This window comes from Peromyscus californicus, unplaced genomic scaffold (genome assembly GCF_007827085.1).
Source record: "Peromyscus californicus insignis strain IS unplaced genomic scaffold, ASM782708v3 Scaffold_15__1_contigs__length_86483966, whole genome shotgun sequence".
Classification (NCBI taxonomy): Eukaryota; Metazoa; Chordata; class Mammalia; order Rodentia; family Cricetidae; genus Peromyscus; species Peromyscus californicus.
The window spans coordinates 80,794,991-80,806,496 of record NW_026294447.1 but is presented as its reverse complement, the minus strand read 5'-3'; the positions used below and the strand labels follow the sequence as shown (position 1 = coordinate 80,806,496).

Here is an 11,506-nt window from a genome sequence, read left to right as displayed (position 1 = left end):
ACCAGACAACAAGTCACAACTCCAGAGATGCTAGCTAACAAGGAAGACCCAAAGAGGGAGGCATAGATCACCCTGGGAAGGGGAAATAGATGAGCTCTCCATGAGTAAATTGGGGATGAGGAGGGGCAATGAAGGGTAGGGGATAGGAGATGAGAACATAAGGGAATGGGATATTTGAGCTGGAACAGGTATGGAGTGGGAAAGCAATGAAAGAAATACCATGATAGAGGGAGATATCATGGGGATAGAGAAAAACCCCATCCTAGGGAGTTGCCAGGAATCCCCAAGGATGACCCCAGCTTGGACTACTAGAAATAGTGGAGAGGGTGCCTGAACTGAACTGGTTTACCCCAGTGATCAGACCAGTGAATACCCTAACTGTCATCACAGAGCTTTTCTCCAATGACTGATGGAAGCAGATGCAGAGATCCACAGCTAAACATTAGGCAGAGCTCCAGAAGTCCAGTCAAAAAGAGAGAAGAGGGATTCTATGAGCAAGTGCATCAGGATCATGATGGGGAAACCTGCAGAGACGACCAAATCAAACTAGTGGGAACTCATGAAAGTTGGATCAATGGCTGTGGAGCCTGCATGGGACTAGACTAGGCCCTCTGCATGGCAAGACAATTGTGTAGTTTGATCTGTTTGCGGGGGGGGGGGGGGGGGGGGGGCTGGCGGTAGAATCAGAATCCATCCCTGGTGAGGGGGCTTTTGGGAGCCCACCACCTATGATGGGACACCTTGTGCAGCCTTGAGGAAGGGGGAAGGGCTTGGACTTGCCTCTACTAGATGTGACTCCCCATGGGAGGCCTTGCCTTCTTGTGCAGGGGAATCGGGTGGGTTAGAAGGGGGAGGCTGGTGGGGCGGGCGGAGGAGGAAAGAGGGGCCAGTTACTCAAACAATGCCATTAATGTGCCTTCTACATTTATATTTTTTTCATTTACTTTCAATATTCATTTAGGTATCCTGTTTCTTCACTGGTTTCTTCTAAATAAAGAAGACTTATCTAACCACGATTTACATTTCGTGGCTATTTTGGTGTCTTAATTATTTCTGAGAGAAAAGAGGCTAAGTGTATAATATTTAATTAGAGTAGACGAGTACTAATTCTTCTAAATCTGTGTGGTATTTAATAAAAAAACTCGATATAACCTATGTGGGGAAGACATAGGTAAATTCTGAAGTCTGTGTCATATACAGCAAGTCAGAAAAATAGGAAACCCTAGCCCCTGAAGGCTCAGTTTGTAGCTTATCTAAGTTAGTAATTAAAATCAGACAGGGTGTCTATGTATGTGTGGGCATGTATGAAAATGAGGACAAGTAATTCTGTATTTGTCTTTGAAGAGCAAAATGCACCATTATAAGAAAAAGCAAAAATTAGCATCCTTCCTGGCATATTCCAGAAATGATCTCATTTATATGAAAGAACTGCAAATGCGCACGATGTGCATTGGATTGGCAAGATCAATCCTAGACTGGCACGTGGCTGGGAATGGCTTTTATTTAACAGTCTCTGCTGAAATACTTGCCCTTTTTTATTCAAAGGTTTTTTGGTGTCTTCAAGACATCTTTAGTAAGAACAAGAAACCCAATTCTAGAAGGAACTGTGTGACCTGGTTCAACAGCTACACGGTGAAAAAGACAGCATGGTGGTCTTAGTCTTGCAGGCTTCTAGGTTTGGATAAACATGGATATCAAATATACTTGATATAGAACTATGCCTTATGGATAGTTATATGATATAGCTTAAGAACATGGTCTACCCTCTTGTGCATACCTATTTAGAGATACATCTTAAAGTAAAATGCTGTTATTACAAGTATTATAGGATGGGGCAGATATTTATGATATGGTACCTTCACCTACATTTTGAGAGTAAATAAAACTCCAGTATTAAACCTTAAGACAGATAATCTGAATATAAGTGTTTTAAAATTCTATAGAATGAGAAAATTGAGATGATGTCCTTTTGGTCTATCTAGTGGCATAGTTGCCTAACAATAACTGTAAAGAAAAAGTACTAAATAGAATCTGATGTAAAGTTATCAAGGAGAATATGTAACAACAATACAAAGAATCAATGAAGGGCTTTAGGGAAATTAGTGAGTAAATTAGGAACACTTTATAAGGCATATTAAAGAAAACATCAAAATATTATCTGTAGGAAAAACTTGAATTATACCTACCATTGAAAACATCCTTTATTTAATTTTGATTATTTTTTGAGATAATACTATAATGCATCATCTCTCCCTTCCCTTTCATCCTGCCAAACTGTCCCATAAATCCCTCTTTTTCTCTTTCAAATTTACGGCCTCTTTTTTTGAATTGTTATTACATACATATGTGTATATACATATATTCCTAAATATCACCTGTTCAATCTGTATAATGTTACTTGCATATATATTTTCACACTGGCCATTTGGCATTGAATAACCAATTGATGTGCTCTTCCCAGGGGAAACTAGAGTCTCTCCTTCTCGGCTTTCCTTGGCTGCCTGTAGTTCTTTGTGGAGAGTTGAGGCCCCCAGGCTACTTTGGCATGTCTAATATTGTTGTTCTTGTCCAGCACCCACTTCAACAGTCATGTTGGTACAACTCTATGTGTGGAGCTTCTGATCAGCTCCCAGTTCGGTAGTCATGTGGGTTCGACTCTGGGTGTGTAGCTTCTGAGACTTTGAGGAGGCACAGTGTCACAGCAAACTCTCTGATCCTGGACATGGGTGGAAGTGTTTGTATTTTGTGAAAACTAAACAATGAAAGATTTGAGAATGAACATGTACTTTGTCCATCCATTTAATCAGGCATGCTTTGGGAAGGAGTTACCATGTTGTGAGAGATGGGGAAAGGCCAAACTCTTCAAAAAGGATGTCGCCAAGAAGTGAGTGGTGATAAATAGATTCCCACTAATATAAGTTCTATTAATATAAATACTAGTGAATACTGTGATGCTGAATGCTGTAAGCAGAACTTAAGTGACTATATCTCAGGAGCATTACAACTGTAATTCTGTTTTGAAAGTAAAAATATTAGAGCAAGTGGATGACTTCAAAGGTTCATTTCATTCGGATGTTATTTTCCTGTCATGTTGAATTTCCTCTAATTTTATTGCTTTCTCTGATCCTATTGCTTTAGTTATAAAAAAATTCATTGATATTCTTTGTTTTTTTATTATCTGTATCAGATGAAAAAGTCTATCTCTACAATAGTGTCTCTCATTGCACCCACTTACTGTAGGAAAAAGGTATGATGAAGGAAACACACAGAGAAAATTGAATGTTCTCTTAGGATACCATCTCATTAAATGTGGAACTTGTATCAAAAGTTTCATGCCAATAAGACATCTTTGCCTTTTTATCAAACTAAAATATGCTTATTGTAAAAAGAATTTTAAAAAAATACTAGGAAGAATCAGAATAAATGAAGTAATTGCCCAAAAACCGAGTAATATTTTTTCACCTTTGCTTTCCTAAAGCAAAATTAGATGATATGTTATATTCTAGAATACTGGATAGGATATACACCACAGACGTGAGAATCACTGTTTCACAATACTGAAAACTAGACCCTGTTTTCTTCTTTCCCCCTCCCCCAAAGCTGCAATTGTCATCCCCACTTCAAGAAGTTTCAACTCTCTGCCTCTCCCTTCTGTTTTTGTCGTAAAAATATATATGGTCCTGTTAACCACTAAATGAGGAGTTCTTGTGTTAATGTCCCTTTACAATATTCTTCATTTTCAGCTAAAATGTTATGGTACAAGCTCAGCATGCCCAGAAGCATTTCTGTCTTCCACTTTTGTGGTGGTATTGTGTTCCCAAAAATATTGTGTACCCTAATAAACTTATCTGGGGTCAGAGAACAGAAAAGCCACTAGATACTTAGAATAGGCAGTGGTAGCACACGCCTTTAATCCTAGCATTCCAGAGGCAGAAATCCATGTGTTCAAGGATACAGCCAAGCATGGTGACTCACGCCTTTAATCCCAGAAAGCGGGCCTTTAATCCCAGGGAGTGGTGGTAGAAAGCAGGTATATAAGGTGTGAGGACCAGAAACTAGAAGCATTTGGCCTGGTTAAGCATTTGGCTGGTTAAGCATTCAGGCTTTTGAGCAGCACAGTTCAGCTGAGAGCCATTTGGATATGAGGACACAGAGGCTTCCATTCTGAGGAAACAAGATCAGCTGAGAAGTTGGCCAGGTGAGGTTAGCTGTGGCTTGTTCTGTCTCTCTGATCTTCCAGTGTTCACCCCAATACTTGGCTCCAGGTTTGTTTTTATTAAATATGACCATTTAAGATTCGTGCTACACACTTTAATCTCCATGACCTTGCATGGAGCATGCTTAGGAATGCCCATGTATAGGCTTCCTAAATAAATCCCAGTTCTCCCATCATTTTAGGTGAGTGTTGCTTTGGAAATAACTTCCATCTTCTCCCTACATGTTGAAAGTAATAAACTAGTCTCCACTCTTTTATGACTCAACTAAGCTTATCTTGGCTTTGCCCTCACCAAAATCTGAACCTATAGCATCTACTTAGTGTTCCAAGACACAGGTTGAGCTTAGGGATAGAGAAAAATGGATAGTACTATGGGTGGTGAGTTTAGAAGCAATGCTTTAGATCTCTAGCCTAGATGACTAGTCTGCCAGGACTTCAGACACAGCCAGATGCTTTTAAATATTTTTCCATGTGTATAGAAAAAAATAGCTGAAAGATGGGGTGGGAAAGATGGATGGATCTGATGTTACTTGATTACTGGTCAAATATTTTATAGAAGCCTGTAATCCCACCCTGTTTCCAACGCTCCCTTGACCCAGGGATAATCACAGGGCCACTTGTTCAAAAGCCTTTCTTCTACAATATGAATTCTGGTAGATTTTGCTGTTATTATTGTTAATGTAATCATCCAAAATATAGAATACCTCAATAGTTATTTATAACTTGTAAGGCATTTTCCGAATATTAGCTATACTGTATAGCATTATTTTAAGTGGTTTTGTGTCTGTATATAACTATTGTATGCAGGTGTAGTAGACATTGCTGGTGCCAGCCTACCAGCAATCTTTTCTCCTTTTTCTCATATTATAATCATGATTTGTGGTATTGTATATCCCCTAGGACACATTTCAAATGTATTCCAATTTTTTCATAGAACATCTGCCTGTGTTTTGAGGTTCACACTTTGCCAGTCTCCTTGAAAATAGAATTATCACATGACCTACTGCTGATAAATAAGAGGTAAGCCCAAGTCACAAAGGGTAGGGAAACTTCTTCTGTACAGTGAATAGAGACTTCCATTCACAGTCTACTTTTTCTTTTCTTTTTGCCATGTGACTTGAATCAGTGATTGATACTTTGTGGCCAAGAGAAGTAAGACTGAGACAATGCCATCAGATGCAGATGGCAGAGAACGAACATAGAAAGGGGCTGGCTCCTCTACAAGATCACAAAGGTGCTGAACTAAACCATGAACAGATACTCGGAGATGCACCAGAGGTTGCTGTGTGTACAGTTCATTCAAATCCAACCTACAGTGCTTCCAAATATTCCCTCCTAGCAGGGGAACTTTGGTGAGCAATTCTAAGGCTAAGTCTTAAGGCTGGAATTCAAAAGACATTATCATAGACAATTGAAAACATTAAGGCTTTTTGCCAAACTGCCTCCAAATATGATACCATTAGTTTATCATCAATCAAAAATAATAGAGACTCTTAAAAACGAAGTTGTGTTTATACTTATTTCCCTTAAAAGCCTGCACCTCTGCAGCTTCTTAGAAAGCTCACTGTCACGTCACTTTTCTGAGGATGTGTGGACAGGTGTTTGATCACTCCAGTTAGGGCACAGCTAAATAGAGGCTAAATAAAAGATTCCATCAGAGTCTAGTTTGGTTAACCAATGAGTTTATTGGAGCTATAAGTATGGATGACATAAGGTGAATATGTCAAATCAAAGTCCCACCCAGTGTGAATGATGACCTCATGAGCGTAGCAGTGGATTCCTACCTTCAGTTAACTTCTTATGTCCTTGGGCACCCCAAAGACCATGTGTATCTAGGGGTTAGAATGAAAGGGAAGAATCTAGTGACCTATCCCCCCTCCTACTGACTATCACTATTGTTTTGTTTATTTTATCACTCTACTTTAGGACTAAATCCTTCCAGAAAATCTGTCCATGCTGACTGAAGGCCAAGCCAGACTAGGAGAAAAATCGCTTCATTATAACACCCAAGGAAATGCAAAGAGTCAGTAAAGTCTGGAGAACATAAATCTAGAGTAGGTTATAAATAATATCTTCTACTTGTAAATGCATAAATACACAGGGAGAACTGCCTATGTTTATGGACTTACCTGTGGAAGAAATATTGACTGGCAAAACCAAGGATTGTAGCTATAGCACAGCACATCTCTGTGCCTTCTTTTCTGCCTGCTGCCACCTTCAGTGAACAGCCTAAAAACCTTAGTCACCAATGTCCCATCTGCCTAGTCTGCCTTCTTTGGTAAGAACCAAAAAGAGAAAGGCAAATGTGATTACTAACATACTGAGTGGATTGAATGACAGGGAAATATATACCTACCATGGACTGAGAGGGCCAGGCAAATATCAGGACAGCCTTCCCTAATAACTCAGTTAAAAACTAGACCTCAGTCTCTGCTACTTGGTACTGGGCAGACAGTTTCTGAGGAAGAGCCATGAATAAAAGACAATCAGTCTCCAACCCCCTGACAGCAAGGAGGAGGCTCCATAGTCAGCACATACTAGGCCAGCCAGCCTCGGCCACAACAGCTCAAAGTGATAATGACAAAGCGTGGGACTTGTCCAGGTCTGCCCCCAAATGGAAAAGCTATAGTCTAATCAGCCCCTGACTAGCCCTAGGCAATTAGAACATATTAATATGATTGCTACTTGCTTAAGCCAATCATATCCAAGATGACCTAACTGCCTTAGGAACTTCCCTTGGCTGTGCTTAAAAGTAGACCACGTGCGATGGTCAACCCCAGAATGCTGGAATAAACAACACTCTTGTTGATTGCTCACATGGATGGTGGTCTTTTATGGACTTCTGCAGGATCCTAACATGGACATCTACAGAGCTCAAGTCAATACCGTAGCATCCCATTTTTAGTTCTGTTAACTCAGATGTGAAAAGAGGTTGAAGGAGAGAGAAAACTTATTACATGCAGTCTTTGTTTGTTGACATCTGTTGATGGTTCTGCTTGACACACTAACTCTTCAGTGTTGACTGCATCTGTTTCTACCTGTTGGTCCACAAACTCAGATACATTTACAGTGAGTTCCTGTGGTATTTAATATCATTTTTCAAATATTCAGCTTCTTTGGCATTAGTTTACAGTAGGGGTATATGACATTTCCAAATGTCTATTGTAAGCTGAAATTGCAAGAGATAAGCCACACATGTCAAAGATCCTATAATACTGATTGGCTGGTTAGGACTTCCTGATTGTGGAAAGAGTTGGAACATTTCGCATTCAGAGACAAATTACCATGGACTAACTTTAATCCTCTGAGTAGTCCCATCTCTGTGTCTAACTTAACATACTTTCATCTATCTGGCAAGACTTTAAAATGTATTAACTCAGTAGACCACTAGTTTCCACCAACCCAAAAGTTCATGATGTTATTTGATAACACCTAAAATTGATAGCAATCCCCCTGCTTCACTGTAACCTGCTGCACCTTCCCATCAATGTATTAGAAAACTGCCATGATTAACAACTTCCATTGTATGGCTTTAATAGTGCAAGCAATTCCACATGGTAACATGCTATTCAGGGCAACTATAATCAAAGTTCCACGGCCATGGTCACTCATATTGGGCTCAGAATGAACTCAGGTGTTCTGAAGTGAGATGTGTTTTGTATCATCACTGTCAGTACTAACACCCAAGTTCCTTCCTGGTTGTTAAATCATGAGCACCTAAATTAATAAAAAGGTCCCACTTGCTTCTTGCTGTGCATTAATTCTGTATGTATTCTACATGCAAAGTGATGGTAAGGAATGAGGAAGGCTCAGAACCTAGGACAGGCACATGATTTCTTTTAGTCATTGAATTTATTGGCACAGATGTAAAAGACATGGGGAAGTTACGATATATAAACACATATAATAATATATATGATAACATATATACAAAATTATAAAAAAAACAAGAGTCTGGTAAAGCCAAGGAAAGAAAAGGTGTTCTTTATTTAAAATCATTTAACTTGACTGTTTGAAAGTGCTGTTGGCAAAAGAAACATGTTAAAGTCCTACTAAGTGCATTGAGGTGTATCAACCTGGGCTGTGACTTTGAGATGTTTAAGAATGGGTTGATAAAAAGCTACAAGCACACAAGGAAAGTTAACTGAGACTCCCACATAAGAAAGAGGTCACTCACAGACTGAAATAATTTGTCATAAGCCAGGGAACTTCCAGAATCTAGGAGAGAGGGTTTGACAAATCCCTTCAGAGACAGCACAACCTCTATGGCCACTTGAGCTGAGGCAATAATCTCCTATTGTTTTCAGATACCCAGACTATGGTCTTTGTCACAGGGGCCCTGGAAACTGCCACAACCGTGTCTTCCACCACAGTCCTCACCAACTGGCAGCAACCTTATGTGTTGGTTCACACACATTCTGTATCCCACAGATTTCTTCTCCTGAGATCAGAGACTATGTGATACTATTTTAGGTTCCATGGTTTGTAATGCATCCACAACTGGATGACCTATGAAACTCATCCTTGAGATATTTAAGGAACTATGTGGGACTGAAATGTAAATAATTTACAGACTTACTAAATGAGCCAATAATAAGTTATTTCAATGTTCAGGATTGATCTGCTGCAAATTCTGGGGATACTGGAGAACTGGCTAACGTGGTCCTTCTTATTGAGTTTGTATTCTGTAATAGAGAAAGATGAATGCAATGGAATAAGCAAGGTAAAGAATATAATGTAGGGTAATGTGGTAGCTAACGGGATTGTGTATCAAGCTTGCATGTATTGGTCAAGCAAGGTCAGGAATAAACTTGGTGAGTTTGGGCAGCATGGAAGTGTGGCATCAAATGAAAAAGGCAGAGGGTAGACAAAGGAAACTGAGAGGCACATGTGTTTAATTTCAAGAAACATTTGTAGCCCATATCAGGATCAGAACTGTGTGCTAAGAGCAATGAAAAGCCACCAAAAGGTCCTGAATTGCTTTTGAAAGAAACAACTTAGTTCTGTGTGGTAAATGGGCTGTAGTGGGAGAGGCAGAGGTTAATGGGAGGACTTTTATCTAGGGTGGTAACAGAAGTTGGGTGTTCATGGTAAGGCCAGGTGCTGAATGAGATAGAGAGGTACTAAACCATAAGACACCAGTACCAATTGTTGGGTTTCTCCATGACCTCTGACAGATACCACTCTGTTTATTGGCGGCCATTTTTGAACTGTCTCAAGATATTCTGAGATTAACAAAACCTTTTGGGGCTGGGTGAACTTGTAGCTCTCAGCAACCCAGAGTGTGCACAATACTCTTGCTTAGAGTGGAGCTGATGCCAGAACATGGATCAGTCAATACCAGGACTTTAGCTCACACGGAAAGTGGGTGGATTCTGGCTTTCATGGAGCTTCATCTATACTGGATATTGTTTATGGATTTCCAGCATTATAAAACAACACTGTGACTAGTTTCAATCACCTTTCCAGTTGCGCCTTTGCTTTTGACTTCATGTTAAATACTTCACACTTGTTACAAAATAATTCTCACTCTATCAAACAAGCCTCATGAAGTAACATTACCTTCCTTTGATAAACCAAGCAATTGAGAGCAATACTGTGGCCACAGAGCTGAAGCTAGGAAGTGGCCAAGCAGAGTTGTAACTTAGGTCTGTGCTACCTTTCATTTTTAGTTTCTTTTTCTTTGGCTTGTAAAGAGCTTTAGTAAATAATATGGTCTGTGAGAATAATTAAAAATGAGAATACAGAAATATTTTTATTTTAATTTGAAATGTGTTTTTCTGCAAAATATTATGTTTGTTTTACATGTGAATATGTATTCTCTATATAATATATGTACATATATATAATGTACATATAAAAATACAAGCATTTTCTATAAATGTATGTGGTAGACCCATATACCCCATGAAAACATAGGTTATTCATTCAGGGCAGAAGCAAAGTATCTTGATGATGTTCTTAGGTAACTTTGGTGACTTCAGATCTAATTAAGCGTTTTTACAATGCATGAACGCTTTTGGCCTATTGGAGAAGTGGGTTTCCTTACAGACAAAAGACAAAATTCCTTTTTTTAAAAAAACACTAAGTGGGCTGCCATTTTTATTGCTTGCTCTTCGTTCCCACTCACTGGGTGCTGAGAGAAATAAATCAAAGTGACAGAGAGCTGGAATGGAAATCAGGGTGTGCGAGCATTTTCATTGATAGAAGAATTCCTCAAAAAGATGGAAATGGAAGGAAAAAAAATGAAAGTCATTCTTATTGCTAATGAAATGTTTCCTTGCTGTCATGCAGTGTGTGGCGAGAAGAAAAATGACTTGGACTTCACCGGAAACTCAGACCACAGAACATTTTCAACCAGGTAATTAGGCTGATATGAGATGTCACAAGTGGTGATTGTTACAAAGGACTGCCTCTGAGATGCAAGCTCAGGATTAAAGGGTGTCTAGATGGCCAGGGCTCCACTTGCAATGCTGAGCCAATGACAGTGTCCAGCAAGATGCTCCTGAACCTACTGGAAATGCTGGTCCCCCCACCTCCACCCCAGGGACCTGACTTTGAAAATAAGGTTAAAAGATGATGGCTGTGGGCAAATGAAGCCGCTCTCTAGTGAGCAGCTGCCTGCCGTGTGGGATAAAGGAGCCCGTTCTTAGAAGGCAGCTGTTTGGAACTTTGTTAGTCAGCTGAGAGGAGAGTTGTTTCCTCTGTAGTTAGGCCTGAAAACTTCCCTGTTAACCCTGTGTTTGGATACAGAGAGAAAGAGAGAGTGGGGGGGAGGAGAGAGAGAGAGAGAGAGAGAGAGAGAGAGAGAGAGAGAGAGAGAGAGCTTTTTATTAAAGGAACACCATGCTTATATAGACATGTGACATTTTCTTTAATGGCAGCATGCATTTGAAAAGAACTTCACGTGTAAGGACACTTTGGGGGTCTCTAATGGAAGTTTTAATCCTGCACTTGCATTTCTATAGTCTGTGGATAGATTGTTGTTGGTACCTACATCACTTGCTGCTATTGCTCAGGGCTAGGACAAACCTCTCCATCAGTAATATTTTAACATTTCTAAAATTATATCAATGGATAGATTGAGAATATATATATATATATATATATATATATATATATATATATATATATAATTGCTACTTGTGTAAGATATCTACAGTAGTAATTCAGTGATAAATAAAATGTTCTTCAGTTAAAAGATCTTAGAATTTGATGAAGAGAATAGACACGCACCCATGAAAACTTGAGTCACAATGATGGCTCCTTGGTGGAAGTAGGCACAAAAGA

At 39.4% G+C, this 11,506-nt stretch overlaps 1 long non-coding RNA gene across 1 annotated transcript; it reads left to right on the top strand.

Moving 5' to 3' along the window:
* Nucleotides 1-2,302: 2,302 nt before the first annotated feature.
* Nucleotides 2,303-10,829, top strand: LOC128110577 (uncharacterized). Its single transcript, XR_008218259.1, has 3 exons — nucleotides 2,303-2,884; nucleotides 5,151-5,236; nucleotides 10,511-10,829. It is a non-coding gene; the product is annotated as an uncharacterized LOC128110577 (long non-coding RNA).
* The last annotated feature ends 677 nt before the right edge of the window (nucleotides 10,830-11,506 follow it).